Genomic DNA, 20,909 nt, shown 5'->3' on the forward strand with positions numbered 1-20,909 from the left:
TCTGTTTTTAACAATGGAGAATATAGAGGAACAGAGCTCTGTCAAGGGTCCTGATGATTTTCTAGCTACCAGTGTCCATGAGTTTCACAAAAAAAGCCAGAGATTGAATGCCACGTAAACACCACGCTCTATTGTGGGATCAGCTCATGGCATTCACAATACAGTAGGATGTTACTCTTGGTAGGGGGCACACAAATCTATTTCAATAGCTAAACGTTTCCACTCCATCCCTATAAGATGCAGTGGTGAGTCATTTAATTTCACCAAAGCATTCTATCCCATGGTGCTTATCATAAATATTACAATCAAGAGGTGATTTATAAGAAGGCTTAGCTAAGAAGACAGCTTGAATGCTGTTGGCTATGTTTTGATGCAATTTTGCCAGTGTAACAGATGGATTGGTGTCTCAGCCAGGATGGACTCACTACTCCATCACCCCCCCCAGCCAGGAGGCCAACATAATGAATTGTACAGAAAGGAAGTACAATAACACTACAGACATCACAGCAACAAAATGGATGAGCATCCTGGATTATTTCCCAACCAGGAGATCACATATACGGGACAATGGGAGACTGTAATCTTACATTAGAACATTAAAACATTAGAACACTCTAGATGAGAACAGGCCATTAATCCCAACAAAGCTCGCCAATCCTATTCACTTATTTCTTCTAAAATCTTACAGTCTGCCACACTATTTGGTCACTTACTCCATGTGTCTATGGCTCTCTGTTAAAAGAAAAACTTCCCAATGTTTTTTTTTAATTCCCCTTAACAAGTTTCCAACTGTGTCCCCGTGTTCTTTATGAACTCATTTTAAAATAACAGTCTCGATCCACTGTACTAATTCCCTTCATAATTTTAAACACTTCAATCATGTCACCTCTTAATCTTCTTTTGCTTAAACTGTAAAGGCTCAGCTCTTTTAATCTTTCCTCATAATTTAACCCTTGTAGCCCTGGAATCAGCCTAGTCGCTCTTCTCTGGACCTTTTCTAGCGCTGCTATGTCCTTTTTGTAGCCTGGAGACCAAAACTGCACACAGTTCTCCAGATGAGGCCTCACCAGTGCGTTATAAAGGTTGAGCATAACCTCCTTGGACTTGTACTCCACACATCGTGCTATATAACTTAATATTCTGTTAGCCTTTTAAATGGCTTCTGAACACTGTCAGGAAGTCGATAGCTTAGAGTCCACTATGACTCCTAAATCCTTCTCATAAGGTGTACGCTCGATTTTCCGACCGTCCATTGTGTATTCAAACCTAACATTTTTACTTCCTATGTGTAATACTTTACATTTACTGACATTAAATTTCATCTGCCACAAATTTGCCCAATCCTGTATGCTATCCTTCTGTAATGATATAACGGATTCCAAATTATCTGCTAATCCACCTATCTTGGTATCATCTGCAAACTTAACCAGCTTGTTACTTATATTCCTATCCAAATCATTTATATATATTAAAAATGGCAGCAGCCCCAGCACTGACCCCTGTGGAACACCACTCTTAACATCGGCCAGTTCTGATGAGGTTCCTCGCACCATCACCCTCTGCTTACTGTATCTGAGCCAATTCTGCACCCATCTAAAAACATCACCCTGAACTCCCACTTCTTTTAATTTGATGCCCAACCTCTCATGTGGCACCTTATCAAATGCTTTCTGAAAGCCCAGATAAATAATATCATAAGTTCCACTTTGATCGTATGCTTTTGTTGCAACCTCATAGAATTCCAGTATGTTAGTAAAACACGACCACCCTCTTCTGAACCCATGCTGACTGTTCAGAATAACTCCTGTCCTTGCCATTTGTTGCTCAATCTTATCCTTAATAATTCCTTCCATTAATTTTCCTGTGATGCATTTTAAGCTTGCTGGCCTATAGTTGTTTGGATCTGCCCTGTCACCCTTTTTATATAATGGGATGATATTTGCCATTTTCCAGTCCTTCGGAATCTCTCTAGTGTGTAGTGACTTCTTAAAAATATGTGTTAAGGCTTTATATATGTACTCACTAGCCTCCTTAAGAACACGAGGATAAATATTATCTGGTCCCCGTGAATATATACAGGTTGTTCCCCCATACACTGGGTGGCAGCATCCCTTATGCTGAACCCTGATATGGACACCAGCAGGGAAACATGGGAGCTGTGGTTACAAAAGACTGTGCTGTTGGGAAGCGAAGGCTCAGGTTCCGCCTGACCCAGAAAATACTTTTGGGTTGGGGCTTTAGAGGAAGCCCTCCACTTCGCCTGGGGAGTCGGAGGAGATGGACAACATTCTCTTGGAAGGATAGCAAGAGAAAAAGAGAACAAAGTATTGTGCTGTATGAAAAGAAGACCATTAAAGGTACACTGTTCACTGAACATTTGTTTTGAACCTGGGGGCTTGTGTCTGTCAAGTTGTGTCTGGGATTTGGGCACCTCCTAGTGTTCACACTGGGTAAAGAGTCCCTACTCATGGTGGCACTGCCCTCTCTGCTGCTTCCCTACTTGTTTTCACCAAACAGGACTTGAAAACAGGGCCTTGGAATTACGTATACAACAAGTGCCTTAGGCAGGGGAGCAAGGCGAGTTTACCTTTATCTTTAGCTGGCATATTCAATTCTAAAATCACATACATAGTAAAAAAAAACTATCTAAAGCCAAAAATTTGACTTTTGAGAACTTTCCTAGTTCTTAAGAGTGGCATGTTCATCTGGTCATTTTTTAGAAATTGTGCTTCTATGTGGAGAGAAAGGGCACAGCTATGGAATGTTGTGGCAGCCATTCTGCATGTCCCATGGGAGCTCCTCGTAACTCTTGTCAGTTTTAATTTTATTTATAACCTAAATGAGGGTAATGACAGAATACACATAAGGATTGACTGCCGTTTAAGAGATCAGCAGATGCAAGCAGGGTATAATATTTCTGTCCACCTTCTTTAAAGGGTTGTGTTGTGTTTAGAAGAGTTATTTCACTTTCATTTCCCCCAGTAACACAATACTGTGAGTATAAATAAATTGAATGTATCTATTAAACTACTATAATATCACCAGTGAGGTTTTCAAGAAGCTTTGGAAAATCTACATTGTTATTCATCTTTTCTGACCTTGCTTCTTACATTTCATTGTCAAGGGGATTCAAAGCCCATATTAACCCCATTGTGTGCTTGGCAGGAGCCCCACCATGCATGGCGCTCTCATGCATACACAAAGCCAAAGTGAAGTCTGGAATTTGCTTTTGGGATATTAGGGGAACTTGAACACTCATAGAAAACTCTTGAGGATGTTGAAATAATGTACACATTCTGCCCAGTGAGTGAACAGGTGTAAGTCCTACCAGACTGCCTGGAGCTGAGAAGCTGCAACAATAACCATCATGTCACTGTACTACCCTTCAGTTAACCATCCATCAAAGCTGTGTTACAACTCACTTTTTCAAAACAAACACACAGAAAGATGAGTTGGAGGGCTTGGGAACTTAACTGGAGATATTCTAAAGATGAGTTCTTTGTAGTGCTCTTTATCCAGCCATCCATCCTTCTGTTTTTTAACACAACAAGGCTTAGGGAAGACAAGGCCAATTTCAGAAAACACACTCACATTCATGGTCACACTCAATACTAGTAAGATGTTTTTATTAGCTAAGCCATATAAGCCATATAAATATGGGTAAAATACGTAAACTCCATAGTTCTGAAGTACATGAGACAAGCACAATAACCAGGGTCATCATTTTCTGAACCAATACCCACTTCATATTATATTTTTAAAAAGAATGCCATTCAAGTGTCTTTCCTTGCATAGAATAATGTCAGAGAAATCCAATATACATTATATATTTTTACATGAGATGTTTAAGCCATTGAAGGACACAGGAAGCAGAGGGTTATGGTGCGTGGAGCCCTATCAGAACTGGCTGATGTTAAGAGTGGTGTTCCACAGGGGTCAGTGCTAGGGCCGCTGCTGTTTTTAATATATATACAGTAAATGATTTCGATAGAAATATAACTAACAAGCTGGTTAAGTTTGCAGATGATACCAGCTGGGTAGATTGGCAGATATTCTAGAATCATTACAGAGAGACTTGGACAGCATACAGGCTTGGGCAGATTTGTGGTAGATGAAATCTAATGTAAGTAACTGTAAAGTATTATATGTAGGAAGTATAAATGTTAGGTTTGAATACATAATAAGAGGTCTGAACATCAAAAGGATTTAGGAGTCATAGTGGACTTGACACTATCAGCTTTCAGGCAGTGTTCAGTAACCATTAAGAAGGTTAATAGAATATTAGGTTATATAACACAATGTGTAGAGGACAAGTCCAAGGAGGTTATGCTCAAGCTTTATAATGCACTGGTGAGGCCTCATCTGGAGTACTGTGTGCAATTTTGGTCTCCAGGCTACAAAAAGGACATGCAGTGCTAGAAAAGGTCCAGAGAAGAGCGATTAGGCTGATTCCAGGGCAACAGGGGATGAATTAAGAGGAAAGATTAAAAGAGCTGAGCCTTTACAGTTTACACAAAAGGAGATTAAGAGGAGACATGATTGAAGTGTTTAAAATTATGGGAGGGAATTAGTACAGTGAATTGAGACCTTTATTTTAAAATGAGTTCATAAAGAACATGGGGACATAGGTGGAAACTTGTTAAGGGGAATTAAAAGAAAAAAAACATTGGAAAGTTTTTCTTTTAACAGAGAGCCATAGACACATGGAGTAAGTGACCAAATAGTGTGGCAGACTGTAAGATTTTAGGGACTTTCAAAACTTGACCTGATTTTTTTTTAGAAAAATTAAATGGACAGGACTGGCGAGCTTTGTTGGGCTGAATGTTCTGTTTTCATCTAGATTGTTCTAATGTATACATTCATTGTTCACGTAAAATACTAAAAAATTCCGATTAGAACATTCAAATGATTTTGAGAAGAACACTCAGCCCAACAAGCTTGTTAGTCCTATGCACTTGAATTCTCCAGAATGACATTGAGCCATGTTGGGGTGGTTGATAGTTGGAGTTATATCTCCTAACTTCTACTATTTACCACAGTGCTTGGCAATTTAATTAATTTGTCTGTGATTATTCATGTGAAATCTACACTTAACACTAAAATATTACAATTGCACTACCCTTGCTGGACTTCCCATATAAGCAATGCAATATTTAAATAAAAAATAAGATTTTTTATTTGGCCAAATGTTGACTGTTTTGGCAGTTAGCCATAAGGGTGTTAATATTATGCATTTGTACTTTTGTGCAGACTGTCCGTAATGGACAAGGAGCCACAACCCGAGCCTGTCTGATCAGTTCATCCAGTGGACACCATTGAGGGAGCACAGCCTCGGAAATCAGGCAAAGCAATTCATTGACCAGCCTTATTTAACCAAGAGTCTCTCACAGTGAGCTTAATTAAACAGATCGTTAACAGTAAATCAAGAGCACAGCCAAAGCAGAAGAAAAAGAAGGCTTAAAGCACTCGTGACCCACTTATAAAATGTGCCCCTAGCTATGATTTAAAATGTGCAAAACGCTCTAGTGGCTAATCTGTCCATCTAACAGCAAGGGTGCATTGCCAACAGAAAATTAAATTAATTTTTTAACGTTTGTGTGATATAATTGGAAATGAATGTACAAATTAAAAAAATGTTTTAATTTGCAAAAAAAAAAAAAAAAGCTTTGTTACAGAAGATGGATGAACTTGTAATCCTTAGATCATCTTTTAATACTAAAAAGCCAAAGAGGCAAAGGTGAAAAAGCTCATCCATCCAATCATTTTTAAATCTGCTTAATTCAATTTGGAGTCAGTTGGGGATGGCATCCACCCCCAGTTGGTTAAACAGAAGGTGGTGAGCAATTCTGTCAGGGCACATTTTCTCAAACAGAGCCAGTTTGGAAGTGCCAGTCAGTCTAGCTGGTACATTTTTAGGAGGGGAGTGGAAACCTGGAGTAGTGGAAAAATCCCATGTGGATACAGGGAGAGCAAACAAATTACACAGAGAGAGACATTAGCCAAGCTAAGAATTGAACCGAGTATCTGGGATCTGTGAGACATGAGTACCAACCATCCCCTAAGCAAATATGGCTCTGCAATAAAACAAAACCTGTTGACCAAGTCTGGAAGTTTGTCGTTTGGACATTTTTTAGTGTGTTTGAAATATTATATGCACAGTTAGTACACATTTCATTTTAATTGGATAGTATTTCAATGACAGTTACAGGAATAAAGGTACGTTGTCAGCGGGTCCTAAAAGGACTTATATTAGGGATGTCTACAGGATATTTGATAATGTTACTACTGGGTCTACTTGAAATTAGTCATCAGTTTAAACTGGAATAAATGGCAATAAAATTCCTACAATACTAGTCATATATAAAGGAGCTGAGAAAACAATTGTATAGACATGAGGCCTTAGGGTTTGTCTGCTTGGGTGGTGTCTGCTTGTTTGTAGCATTTGATGTTGGAACATTATAACATTGTCATGTCTGGTAGTACACTTTTACTTCTTGAACCTGTCTAGGATCCATGATAAACTTAATAATGAATTCTGAACACACAGGCACCAGGTTCTGGGTGATTATCAACAGAGGCTCTCATGGACGGAAAGCATAAGGATCAGTTGATATTGCATGATGTGTTGTAAACAGAGGTGTGTTTTACTTCTTGTAGAAGTTTTAATGTCTTTTAGAGGTTAAGCAGTGCTCATCACATGTGCCAAGTATTGTTTGTTGTAAATGCATTGGTGAGGAAGTACCCTTGAATTTCTTGTCTGCCTGTGCTTGCAGTTCTTCTTCTTGTTCAACTTGTCTTGTATTTCTAAAGGCTTGGCATAAGAGCTCTTTACATGAATGAAATCCTACACATTTCTAAGTAAATGAGGAGAGATGTGTGTATTTTTAGACCATGAGAGTGTTTAAACGTTTCATTTGAACACTTATGCACATGACTTATTGAACCTGACAGACATCTGTATGTGGTGTTTGCTTTTTTTCCGTCCTCAACTCACATGGACACATACGCATCATGTTCTGGGGGATTTTTAAGTGAAGCTCTCATGGATGCAAAGGATAAGGAGCTGTTGGTACTGTGTACTTGTTCTTAATCATATATTCTTGTTCTTCCTGTACACTGAAAAAATATAATATAATTCTTTTTAGCTTATTGATCCCACAATTTTTAAGTTGAGGCAAATCATTTAGAGTGATTGGGTGCACTTCACTTGTTTTTTTTACTGAAGTAAATCTAATTTTTAAGTTTTTTGGAAGTTTTAAAGCCATCAAACTGGAAAGTTCGACCGAAAGAATATCCAAACAGCCCCTGAAACACAGCACATGAACAACCTAAAATATTAAGTTAAATGAAATAGGATTTTTACGTTTATTCCCTCCACCATAGCTTAATTTGGTACAAACATTTTTTTTTACTTTGAGTGAGATCTGAAACCAAATATTTCAAGTTGCAACACTAAATGACTAAACTTAAGTTGCTTGAAAGAGAACATTTACGTTGAATGAACAACATCAATGTTATACTTTTTTCAGTGTAGAAGCTGAGGCTGATGTCTCGTTTTGGTATCTGCTGAAGTGACCTGTCATCTCTTCATTTGTCATTAATCATCAGTCATAAGATTAGGTTTTGGGATTGGAGTGTAAATTAGTGCAGGAAGCTGATAGAGTTTGTCACTCCTGCATTATGTGTTCTACATGTTATTGGTGTGTGTAATGTGTTAGTTGTAGCTCTTCATAGAGTTAGTCATACTTCCTGTCACAAATATTGCATACACACCGCATGCCCATGCCTCTTCTGTTCTGTTTTCATGCCAGATATGTGGTGTTATCACTCTGCTATTGCTATGTGAAGTGAACTGAGGTCTGCTACCACATCTTTGCTGGTTGTAAGAAAGAGTCGTAGCCCAATTTCAGAGTCATATTGTGTGTCTCATAGCATAAGCTGTTAATTGAGGCCAAAATGAAGCACTAATGGCCAGGAGTGTACGCATTTTTGTGTGATATACAGGCATCCCTTAGCAATTTATATACAGTATATATTGACAAAACATGAGGCTTTTACTCAAGAAACTCAAGGGATAGATAAACTAAAGTACAGTGCACAATGCCAAAGGAAATGGGTTCCTGAATTTTGTTTTAATTCAACACTAAAAGAAAAGCCTGAACAAATAACATCATTTGTAATATAACACACACACATACACACACACAAATTACCCTGAACATCTGGACAGAGAGGTAAACTGAAAGAAGGGGCAGAATGAATGTTAGGTTAAATTAAAAGCCTTCTTGAACAGATGAGCTTTATGTCGTCTTTTAAAAGAATGAATTAAGTCAGCTGATCTAATTAATTTAGGGAGGCCATTCCAAAACCTGGGCACTGCAGAGCTGAACGCCGTGTCATCCATAAAGTGCAGGTTAGTGTGGGGCAAAACAAGATTGCCAGAATCAGAGGATCTTAGTGGGCGAACAGGAGCATAGTGATGGATAAGGTTACTGATGTAGTCTGGTGCATGGAGGCCATTTAAAGATTTGTAGGTTATTAATAGAATTTCATATTCAATTCTGTTAGGTACAGTGCAGATACAGAAACCCGTGAAGGTGAAACAGGACTGATGTGATGTGATCATTGTTGCTGGTTAATGATAGGACTCTTGCAGTAGAGTTTTGAAGCAGCTGGAGCTGTGATATAAGATTAGAAGGGGCACCTGCCAGTAGGGAGTAACAATAATTAATGCGGGATGTGATAAAAGCATGGACAAGTTTCTCAGAATTAGAAACGTAGAGGAATGAGCAAACACAGGGTATGTTATGGAGGTGAAAGTAAGAATGTTTGTTAATGTAGTTTATGTGGGTGGAATAAGAAAGGGGGGAATCAAAGATGACACCAAGATTCCTTGCATTAGAAGAAGGTCTAATGAGATCACCATCAAGATCATCATTTTCTTAAGTGGCACTTTAGTGCCAATTTTCAGGAGTTCAGTTTTGTTGCAGTTTAGTTTTAAAGAGTTCTGCTCCATCCAGGTTTTAATTTCACTAAGACAAGTTGTGAGCTGAGAAAGCTCTGGTGAAGTTTCAATTTTAACATTGAAATAGAGTTGAGTATCATTTGCATAAAAATGATAACCCAGCCCAAAGCTATGAATGATATGACCAAGGGGAAGCATATTGACACAGAAGAGCAGAGGGCCGAGAACAGAGCACTGAGGAGCTCCTTGTGTGACTGGTGCTGAGCTGGATCTGCTGTTGCCAAGACTAACAAATGTCCTATGTACTAGTATATATACTAAAAGAGGGCAATACTGAAAAAGCTTAACAAAATGCACAACAAAAATATCAACATTAAAATTAAAGATCTATAATTTCTGCAGAATCCAGATCTTTACACCAAATCAAAAGAACTAGGCAAATGACCTATATCAGTACTAAAACAGGATAATACATAAATATGAAAAAAGAGCAGGACAAAAAATAGGCCAAAATGGTTTCTTTCTCATATGAAGATCCTTACTTACTCTCGTCATGCATGCGCACCAGAGGGTATCTTTTCCCCGGCACCATCGCTAATAGTCTTGCCTCCTTTTTTTTTCTCACAGCCTTGAGAAACTGCTCCTCGATGACACTAAAGCAAAGGAAGCCTCACCTTTTCTGGGAAAGGAGACCGCTTATTCTAATGCTGACCTTGCTTTTGTGCTGACCCAAGCCTGATATGATCATTAGTAGATTCAGAGAGGACAAGTACATTCCTTAAGAAGGTGCATAATTTTAATTTCATTTCTTGTTTTTATGTTAAATGGGCCTTTTGTCCTGCAACTTCATTCACCTTTCTACACTACACTCTGTAAGTGGTCCTCATTATTCAGAGTTTACAGAGCTGCTGTAAGGTTTCTGCTGCCAGTTATTTGGTGAGGCCTGGACTCCATCATCATCAGATTCACTGACATTAGTCTTCTGCTTCTGAGTAGGTGGGCCCTACGTAAGATTACAATAATTTTAGTCTCCTCTTCAAAGATGGGTTTAGCTGTCACAAAAGAGCTGGTATTAGCCTTTTCTCTGCTAATAGTCATGGTCATGAAATTTTATCTTTCAACTAATGATTTCAGTTTAATTTTGCTCTGTAGCCGCAATTCTTTACTTTTTTTGTTTTCTTTTTTTCCTTTTAGTACAGCCACTTAATACATTTTCTTGTCTTAATGGGGGCCACCACTGTAGAGAAAGTACTCGCCTGGAATCTTAACTTTATTATTTTAAACTTGCTTTATTTAACTTTGTGAGAGCTTTTGTTAATTGTTTTTGTGATTCCACTGGCAAAAGCAAAACTGAGATGCTTGTGAATTTGTGAGTCAGTGTTTTTTGTGCTAGTCACCTCATGGGTTCTTTTGTTCCTGGGCACTCACCCAGTTGCCCATTTGTTTAATCTGGCACAGCTTCTGCCAGTCTTCTCTGGTCTTTCTCTCCACTCGTTCTCTGTCTACTTTTAGGGCACCACCTATTGTCTTGAGCTCTTATCTACTCATAATGAAATACAGCAGTGATCTGTGCATAATATTGTGAGCTTCTTGTTGAAAAATAGCCCTGTCTTCTTGTAGGAAGAATTTCAGAAAATAGAAGTTGGTTTATTTTTTTGTTGAAATTTTCAGTTGTTTTAATTTAACAAATCATGACATATCTAATCAAACATCCTAATTTCAGTTCTGAATATGAAAACCTGCTCATGTAAATTTTCTTCCCACTGGGTGTCCCTTTTAAGCCATATGATCTACACACATTGCCAAAGCCAATCGAGCACCCTGTCAAAGCATCATGAAGCTCACACTTAGAGTGGGATGTGTCAGAGCAGAGTGTTTAATTTCAATCACACTTGTCTAGGCAACATTCCGACATGAAATTGTCATTTCATAGCAATCAAACTTCTGGAGTAGATTAAAAATAAATCTGTTCCTGTCCTTGGGCCTCTCTGCAGTTAGTCCATCGCTCAGTTCGGTGTGGAAGGTTATTTGATTTCTATTTTTGCCTGTGTGAATTTACAGAGAAAAACATTTTTGTGCCTGCTTAACTCCATATTTAAGTATAGAATGCTAATTTTTTAAGGTAAGGTATCGGCTTTTTCTAGAGTAGTGAGTAACTTAATCCACTTCTGCAAAATTCTACATAGAATATTATTTCCATCTTTGATTAAATAATATTCTCTAACCTGTATTGTCCAAATGAAGGTGTCAGAGAATTGGAGCCCAATATACCAGCAGCAAGCACAAGGCAGGACTCAGCTTTGGAGTATGTGACACCAGTCCATTGCAGAGACCACTCATGCACACATCCACACTTGCACAGAGCCAATTTAGAATTAGCCTAAAACCCATTTCTGTGGGAATGATTAGAGGTCTTGGAGGCAGACAGAGTGAGAATGTGCAGACATCCCTCAGACAGCATCCAGGAGCAGGATTCGGACTGTAATGGCACTAACTGTTGCACCACCACATTAAATATTTATCTAAAGTAGGCATGTGAATATTGTTAATGAGAATAACTAAAAAAAAAATGGGGGTATGGTTTATTTGATTTCAGGGGCCTGTCCAGGGCTATTTTTTACCTTACAGCCACAGTGGGTTTTTGAATATGACATTATTTTGAGTGCAAAGCATGGAAATTATTACATAATTTAAAACATAAGGATTACATTATTTTTGTGTCTGGGTTTGAGTGAAAAAACATAAAGGAATGAATACAGCGTTAGTATTTTATTTGGTCATGTGATTTTACAGTATTTTTTTCTGATATTTTACTTTAATTCATCCATCCTTGCACTTTCAAACCTGCATAAATTAATTAATGGAGAGCTTCAGCATACACCAGCAGCAGATAGAGCCAACAATATGCAGTGTGCCAATCCATCACACAATACATGGACATCGAAAGCCACACTCACTCATACAGGGTTAATGAAGAGGAGTCAGTTAACCCAGAATACGAGTTCTTGGTATGTAAGAGGAAAGCCAGAGGACCAGGAGAAAAACCCATGCAAGCAGGTACAAAATAGACAAACTCAACAGGGGCAGTGAGTTATAGTGAGTTAACTGTGCTTTGATTTTTTGATTTCTTAGTAGCAAGTGACTAATTACTTTAAATATATAATTAAACCAGTTAATCATCAAGGACAAAGTACATACTCCCTTTAAAAAAAAATCACCTTTGGATCATCTGATGCTCATTATTAGACCAGAAAAGATTCAATCAGAATAAATGGCATATTTACTCAGTTAATCACTTTTGAAAATGGTGCCCACTTGTTCAGTAAGATTGAGCCTGATAGATAGATAGATAGATAGATAGATAGATAAAGGCATTACATGATAGATAGATAGATAGATAGATAGATAGATAGATAGATAGATAGATAGATAGATAGATAGATGAAGGCATTACTAGATAGATAGATAGATAGATAGATAGATAGATAGATAGATAGATAGATAGATAGATAGATAGATAGATAGATAGATAGATTGGTGATCATACTGTGTACTTTTTGTTAACAATATGTTCCTTATCATTTCTCTCCTCATAGACCAGATGAGTCAAACACAGTTCCTAGAGGGCCACAGTGACTACAGCTTTTCTTTCCAGCCATTTTCTTAATTAGTAACCTGTTACTAATTACTAATAAATTGACAGACCATGTTTGATCAAACACAACATGCATCATTGACCTCAGTGGAAGAGTTGTTCTCCATTTATCAGTTATATACTGGCTTCCGCTGAGCTGCTTTATGAAAATTCCTGTATACAATGAAATTGTTTAAATAACCTTTTTCACTTTACTAACTATAAATATGCTGAATTTTTGTGGTTATGAAAACAGGAGGCAGGAACATCATTCAAACGTGTGCCCTGATGCTACCAACTGACCACCATGGCATTCTTACAGAATGGAGTGCAGTTGGATGTTTGAAGTGGGTCTCATTGTTGCCTGTCCTGGTTTAATTGGGGTCTTGTGTCTGGTTCAAGTAAAGTTTTCTTTACTTTACTATTTTTGTTTATTTTTAAATATAATTTTGTATGTTTTGTTATTGGTGATGTGTTTGGTTCTCTTGTGCGTTATGCAATTATTTTGTTTATTAATTGTTTGCTATGTGTGTATTATGTTTATTTTTATTTTAACTAGGGGGCTTTGCCCACTACTCGCTTCACTCGCCAACCCCTTTCCCCCCTTGCCATGCGCCATGCACCGTTGTAAAGAAGGGGGCTGAACGCACCCCAAAGAGACATGGCCACTCCTCTTAAACGGTGATACATTGGGAAACAAATTCATTCTTTTTTACCTCTTCTTTGCTCGATCAGCTGCTGGCTTGCTGCTGCTCCTGTGCCACGTGATCTGCATTTTGTGCGGCGCTTCAAATGTTTTAAATTCACTGCCTTGCCTCTCTTCTCCCCCAGACATCCTCAAACAGTATTTTCGCTGTTCTGTTATTTCACCGAGTAATATTTTTCGTTTGTTTGCGCTAATGTGAGATAATTGTAGTTTTCTACATGAGTATTAAGTATTTATGTTACATATCTTTTAGGTTTATATATATTATCTCATTCACCCCATCAATGCATATAGTGAACATGACAGTCATAAAACTCTATGCCCTTAACACGTCTTTCTAGCTGTCTGGCTTCAATCTAAGGGCTATTCTGTTGTCACACAGAGCTAACATTAAGAACATTCTGTTAACTTTAACTTACTGAATCCTCCATTATCTATTTTATGTCAAATATATTGTCTATGTTATATTCAAGTTCAAAACTAAGCAAAGTATGGTACATTTACCACTAACATTAACTTAAAGCATTGGGCTCTTGTAAGTAGTATTATTGGATTTGCTGTTATTTGTGATTTTTTTCTACTGGTTTTTGACTTATGCTATTGGTGCAGGGGCTTGTGTTGCCTTTTTAAACATATGGATTTTTCCTTATTTTTTAATATTTCTGCCTTAATTTTTCCTTGCTTTGTTATTTTTGTTCTTCTTTTCTTTAATATAAATAAATCCTTTATTTATAAATATTTTGCATTGACCTTGTCCTTTAAGTCAAATGGTTTAGTGTTTTCCTGTATCTTGAAGTGCATTTTTTAAACAGTTTGAACATTTAGGATATTGTGGACTTTGAAAGTCTTTTGCACATTTCTGAGGCTTCTAAAGGCCAAAGCCTGCCAGTAGAGTTTGGATTCTGGTTACCTGGGGTGATGCTGATTTAGGGAGGCAGACTGATTTTGTCTGTATGTTTTGAAGCTTCAATACCCTTTTTACTATTTTGTGCCACTCTGTCCACAACATTGGCGATGCGCAATCACAATCTGAGTGATTCGCAAAACAGATGCTTTAGAGACTGATCTTGTGGATTACTAGGCTGGGAAAAAACGGTCATGTTACTTATGTCACATGATCCACATATCAGTTATCCTGTTGTATGCTCAAAATGCATAGAACACATGCATTTGTTACTAAAATATTATTAATAGTCACTTCCAAAAACATCAGCGGACATCATAAACATTAGAGGCATTCCAATAATACTGTGCTTTAAAATTGAAGATGGGACTGTTGACCAATGAATTAGGGGCAAGAGGCAAATCTTAAATTTAAAAGCATAGCATTATGGATTGATTGGATAGTTCCATTGCATTATTTGCTTATGCTGACAAGGATATAGTAAACTGGGATCATGGGTAAATGTTAGCAAACAGCCATTATGCTTCAGTTTCATTTAATTTGTGATTGTATAGAGTTTTTCAGTTAATTTAAATGAAATGTATATGTTTATGAAGCTTACTTTATAAAATTATGATTAATCTGTCATCATCATCATCATTGTCATCATAAAGTGTCAGTTTAACTGGTGGTTTAAATAGAGAGGTACATTTGGTTATGTAAAACAAATGTGTTTTTTTCCTTTTGGGAAACATTAAAGGCAAAATAAATAAATAAAATAGAAATAAATGAATAAATATGGACTTGTAAAACAGCACAACTCCTACACATTTTCTGAAATGTTGTAGCAGTACAACTTAAAATAGCCTCAGCAAATAACTCTCAGCAGATCCGGCGGTATTATACTATTGGGCAAATTCGGGAGGGTGCAGGGGTTGCTGGGAAGAAGATTCATCAAGCAGGTTCTTTAAAAAGGAGCCAAAAAGACTGCAAGACGACCGCAATCATTTTTCTGTTTGTGTTTCTACTCATCACACACACCATTGGATTACAACTTCAACTATTGTGGTTACAAGTTTTTATCTGGATGTATGTGCTGTCCTGTGCCTGCTTGTTCCTGTGGATTTATTGTGGTTGGATATGTTTTTGCTCAGAGAATGCCCTCAATCACACCATATCTTCACACTGCAATGGGAACCTGGTAGGACAAAACTTGTGTCTCTGTGTGTGAATCTGTGTGTGTTTTTAGGGTACCCATAATAATATGATCTTTGGATGGTGTGAATCTTAGCATCCTTATGACAAAGTAAAAGTTACAATAATAATGACTCCAAACCTGCCCACTATGAAGCATGACTACACCTTGCAAAAATTGCTGTCCCATTTTGGGGCAGATTGATGAGGCAGCTTGCCCCAATAAGCTCACAAAAAATCCAACACCACCCCCATAATGTTAAACTCCAGCAGACCCCAGTGACCCTGTAGTTAGGATATAGCGAGTTGGATAATGGATGGATGGATGTATTATCAGTGTTGCAATTATACGTTAACATTCTAAATCAAACAAACAGGTTGTAATTACTGTCATCAGGGTTACTATCCAGTACAGGGAATGGGAGATTTAGGTAACTTAGAACATTAGAACAATCTGGACAAGAACAAGAAGCTTGTCAATACAATCCACTTAATTCTTCCAAAATAACATCAAGTCAAGTTTTGCAGGATCCTAAAGTCCTGCTGTCTACCAAACTACTTGGTAGCTTATTCCAAGTGTCTATGTTACTCTATGTACAGAACGACCTAATGTTTGTATGTGATGGATGGATGGATGGATGGATGTATTATCAGTGTTGCAATCATACGTTAACATTCTCTATCAAACAAACAGGTTATAATTACTGTTATCAGGGTTACTATCAGGTCACTGGTTGTCACCGTTAATATGGATACTGACACAGTGGTTAGTTATGCTCTCTCATGGATTTAGCACCATGGTTTTTGATTGCCATGCCCAATTACTATCTGTGTGAAATGCATAAATCTTATCCGTGTCTGTATGAGTTTTAGTTTCTTGTTTTCTCGCACAACCCAAAGATGTGTTTGTTAGGTTAGTTGGTTATTCTTAATTGTCCCACTTCAGTGGTAATATGGAGTTTGTATGTCAGTGGGCCCAGTGATAGACTGGAATGTAGTGCCTTTTTAGCTGAATCATTGAGTCTGGATTCCCACAACCCTGAGCTGGATTAAGTGAATTTGGTGATGTTATACAAATGTATTATTATCAATGCCAACTACATGTTTACATCAATAATATTCTGGTTCTACAATTCAGCATCACAGCCTGCAGAGTGAGGTTGAGAGAAAGATGGCTATCAGGCCATGTTAAGGGAAGTCAGGGAGGACTGTAAGGGTGGTGCACTTCTTTTTAGCATTGAAAAAATATTTCACATTAGTATGGTGCTACTGGCTAACAGTGGCTGACTCTGTGGTGAATTAGAGTTTTAGGCAGTGGGATGTTCTGTATGGTATATAACAAGAACATCTTTGACATTCTGTATTTTATACAATTTAATAGTGCACTCCACTTTTACAGCTTTATGATGTCTTGCCTTTCAACCTTCCTTTCTAGAAGTGTTTCCAGCAGAAAATCCCTTTTACTCTGAACTCACATTAAGCATACTGTATGTATCCTGCTTTTACTGCATTTATTCTGAGACCTTTTTCCACACATAGAGGCTGCAATCCACATGGAGCGCATTATGATGCTACACAAAAGGCAAATAAAAGAGATGACTTGGCCATGCCAGGAATTTTCTACTTCAAAACACATGATTTACTAGAAATGAATCTTTGATGAGCATCTCACAAAATAGCACACTGTTCTCAAATAGAGTGACTTAAACAGGCAAAATGAATCAGTCAAGGTGCTGTTTGATATGATGGAGCTACACATATGGAGCACAGCTTATCTCTTTACACCATCAATATCTAGTAGACATTCTTTTTTCTAGGGGAACACTGTTTCACGTCTATACGTACATTTCAATCAGTGAAAACAGATAAACATAAAGACTTGTATTCAGTAAGAAATGCTTACATTTTCTGTGACTCCATGATAACTATTTGTTATTTTAGTCTTGTCTTAGCTCCTACTGTATAAGTGTTGCATTTAAACAATTTACTCCGTTATTGTCCTGAGGTATGGTTAGTGACAACTTGCAGAAATCTATCAAAAACAGTAAAGCATTACTCCAGCAATACTAAAGTAAAGATGATGTACCAAAGCACAGGCCATATGGATCAAAAACAAACCAATGACAGCTGACTTACCAACTCGTGGCTTTCTGTCAGATGAACTGTCTCTCTCATTAACGTCCTGCCATGTGGCACACATCTCCCCCAGCCAAAAGATAAAAACCGGCTGGCGTGGAGAAGCAGTTTTGGCTTCCTGCTGCTCTCTCCTTCTTTCTCTTGCTTGCAGAAGTCCGTAATCAATGCCTGCTTTGTGGGTCTCACTGCATCCTGTCTCAAAAGCCGCTGAGCAGCATGCACAGCCAGAGACACACGTTTGGGAGTCCAAAAAAAAAGAGGGTCTCAGACCGGCTGACTTCACCGACAGATGCAGGGAGGGGGTCTCATGGCAGGCCAAAGTGAGGTCATCCTACCGTGTAACACAACTCGGCGTCAGCACACCAGAAAGACTCTGTGAACAGCTGAAATGAAATTGGATGTTTTGAAATTCTTCTGCCTCAGATACACTCAAATTATAAACACAGAGCAGGAAGTCTTCCTTCCTTCAACCAAAAGAGCTTAAAGGTGGCCAAGTGTGGCCAGGGTGAAAAAAAAGTTATTTTAAAACTTAAAAAAAAACTTTCTATATGTATTCAGCATACATTACCCCAAAAAGCAATGACATCAAATTGTTTAAAAGAAAATATTATGCACCTATTATACAAATATGAATTTTTAAAATCACAGAAGTTAATATATCACACTGCATGTTTTATCAGGGGAGGCACAGTGGCACAGTGGATAGTGCTGCTGCCTCGCAGTAAGGAGACCTGGGTTCACTTCCCGGGTCCTTGGGGTTTGCATGTTCTCCCACAGTCGAAAGATCTTGAATTGTGCTTGGTGGTGTGCACGCACCCTGTGGTGGGCTGGCGCCATGCCCAGGGTTTATTTCCTGCCTTGCGCTCTGTGTTGGCTGGAATTGGCTCCAGTAGACCCCCATGACTCTGTAGTTACACTGCAAAAAATGAAATCTAAGCAAGTGAAAAGTACTTATATCATGATGTTAAATCTTTTTTTTTTCTTATTGTAAGAATTATTGACTTGTCAAAAAACTTGTATTTACAATTATTTAGCATGTTTTGAGAAATCTTGTCAAGTAAATTTTGCTTACCCCATTGGCAGATTTTTTTGCTAAATAAAAGCAAAACAACTCTCATTTAAAGTTTTTTTGTCTAGTTTTTGCATATGCATTTTTTGCAGTGTAGGATATATGGCTTCTGAACACTGCCTGGAAATAGAAAGTGTTGAGTTCACTATGACTCCTAAATCCTTCTCTTAAGGTGTACATTTCCTTTTCAGACCTCTCATTGTGTATTCAAACCTAACATTTTTACTTCCTATGTGTAATTCTTCACATTTATTTGCATTAAACTTCATCTGTCAAAAATCTCCCTAAGCCTGTACAAGTCCCTCTGTAATGATTCAACAGATTCTAGATTATCTGCCAATCCACCTAAGATTGGTATCATCTGCACACTCACCCAGCGTGTTACTTGTATCCTTATCTAAATCCATCCATCCATCCATCATCCAACCCGCTGAATTGGAACACAGGGTCATGGGGGTCTGCTGTAGCCAACACAGGGCACAAGGCAGGAACCAATCCCGGGCAGGGTGCCAACCCACCGCAGGACACACACAAACACACACTAGGGCCAATTTAGAATCACCAATCCACCTAACCTGCATGTCTTTGGACTGTGGGAGGAAACCCACGCAGACTCGGAGAGAACATGCAAACTCCATGCAGGGAGGACCCAGGAAGCGAACCCGGGCCTCCTAACTGCAAGGCAGCAGCGCTACCACTGCGCCACCATGCCGCCCCCTTATCTAAATCATTTATATATATTAAAAATAGCAGAGGCCCTAATACTGACCTCTTTAAAACACCACTCTTAATGTCTGATTGGGGTTCTTCCTTTGATGAAGCCATCTATAAACATCACCCTAAACTCCCACTTCTGTTAATTTATTGTCCAGCCAACTTGTCAAATCTCTCTATTATATAAAAAATTATAGGACGAGACGAGATTTTTATCAAGAGATTTTTTCAAGTCCCGCGAGCCAAGACTTTGGCCATGAGATTTTTTTCAACTCACGCCCTTCTTCTCAACCATATTCAATGATGCCCATGGTCCTTTCTCCTCTCATTCATGTGAATGCTTTTGACAGTCACAGTTCCTGCTTTCTCAGCTCTTATACATTTTAACATTTTCCTCACTTTAAGTTCCTAATTAAAGAATACGTATTATGTCCAAATATTTTTGAAGAATTTCATCACGAAGGGTTATCAACAGAAAAAATGAGTACACGGGCAATCCTAGCACCAAGAAACAATGAAGTCAAAAAATTTACGCCAAAAATATTGATCGGTTACACTGCAAATTGGTTAAATTCATATCAATAGACTGTGCTGAAACAGTTGGTGGTGATCGTGCGGAAGATGAAAACATCAACTTACAATATCCCGAAGAATAACTACAACTGTTAACACCGTCCAATCTTCCACCGCATGAATTACTGTAGAAAGAAGGATGTATCCAAGAAAGGTAATGTAGTACATTTTCTGCGGATAACATTAGACAACAAAAGAGATCTTGATATGCCATTCGTATTAAAATGTTAACAGTTTCCCATTAGAGTAGCTTTTGCAAAGTCAATTAACAAATCTCAGGGCCAAATATTTGAAAAATATTTGAGTCCAAGCGCAGAATCAAAATTCAATGCAATATTGATGAAAATGTAATTAAAAAAAATGTTTTTACTGAAGTTTTACAGTAATAGTGTAAGTTTAAAATATATTTGCATGTTAATTTTAAAGCCAAAAAGAACAAAATTGTATTACGCAACAAATAACTCTAACACAACATGAAATATAATTTACTTTCAAATTATTACGTTTTACTATTTTTAATATGGTTAATTACTCACTATAATGTAAAATAGTTAGTTCTTTTATGCATATGTAACAATTCCCATGAAAATAACAATCTGTTTAAAAATTGTACATCCGCATCCACATATGCGAGTGGCAGAAGCATAAAAAGGCTAGCATGCAGCACGGGCCAAGGGGGTTGGTAAGCAAAGCAAGCAGGGGGCAAAGCCCCCTAGTGCTTTCTGAAAATTAAGATATGTAATATCATATGCACCTAGATATCACTGGAACTATCGATAGTCATAAACTAAGGATGAGCTGTACAAATGAGAACACACACACCCACACATAGTTAGCAGAAGATAGGTGCGAGTGCTTTGTGTTTTTTTACAAACAAAATCCACAGCAAAGTGCTAATAGTGCAATGCTTCTTCAATAAATAAATAATAATCCATACAATTAACTGATCAGTGGATACTGAAATCCAATAAACAATAAGTATTCCGTTAAAATGAGATTATAAGTCCCAAAAGCAGAAATCTTCTAAAAAACAAA

The 20,909-nt window shown here is 37.8% G+C and overlaps 1 protein-coding gene and 1 long non-coding RNA gene across 2 annotated transcripts in view; one reads left to right on the forward strand and one right to left on the reverse strand.

Moving 5' to 3' along the window:
* Positions 1-17,736, reverse strand: part of lpar4 (lysophosphatidic acid receptor 4) — a 125,743-nt gene extending 108,007 nt beyond the window's left edge. The window contains exon 1 of the mRNA XM_039765974.1: positions 17,519-17,736. The gene's annotated coding sequence lies outside the window, so the exon portion shown is untranslated. The remainder of the gene's footprint in view (positions 1-17,518) is intronic.
* Positions 1-20,909, forward strand: part of LOC120537212 — a 69,268-nt gene that overhangs the window by 4,283 nt on the left and 44,076 nt on the right. The window contains exon 3 of the long non-coding RNA XR_005635282.1: positions 9,593-9,751. This is a non-coding gene — a long non-coding RNA (uncharacterized LOC120537212). The remainder of the gene's footprint in view (positions 1-9,592; positions 9,752-20,909) is intronic.

Source organism: Polypterus senegalus, chromosome 10, assembly GCF_016835505.1.
Source record: "Polypterus senegalus isolate Bchr_013 chromosome 10, ASM1683550v1, whole genome shotgun sequence".
Classification (NCBI taxonomy): Eukaryota; Metazoa; Chordata; class Cladistia; order Polypteriformes; family Polypteridae; genus Polypterus; species Polypterus senegalus.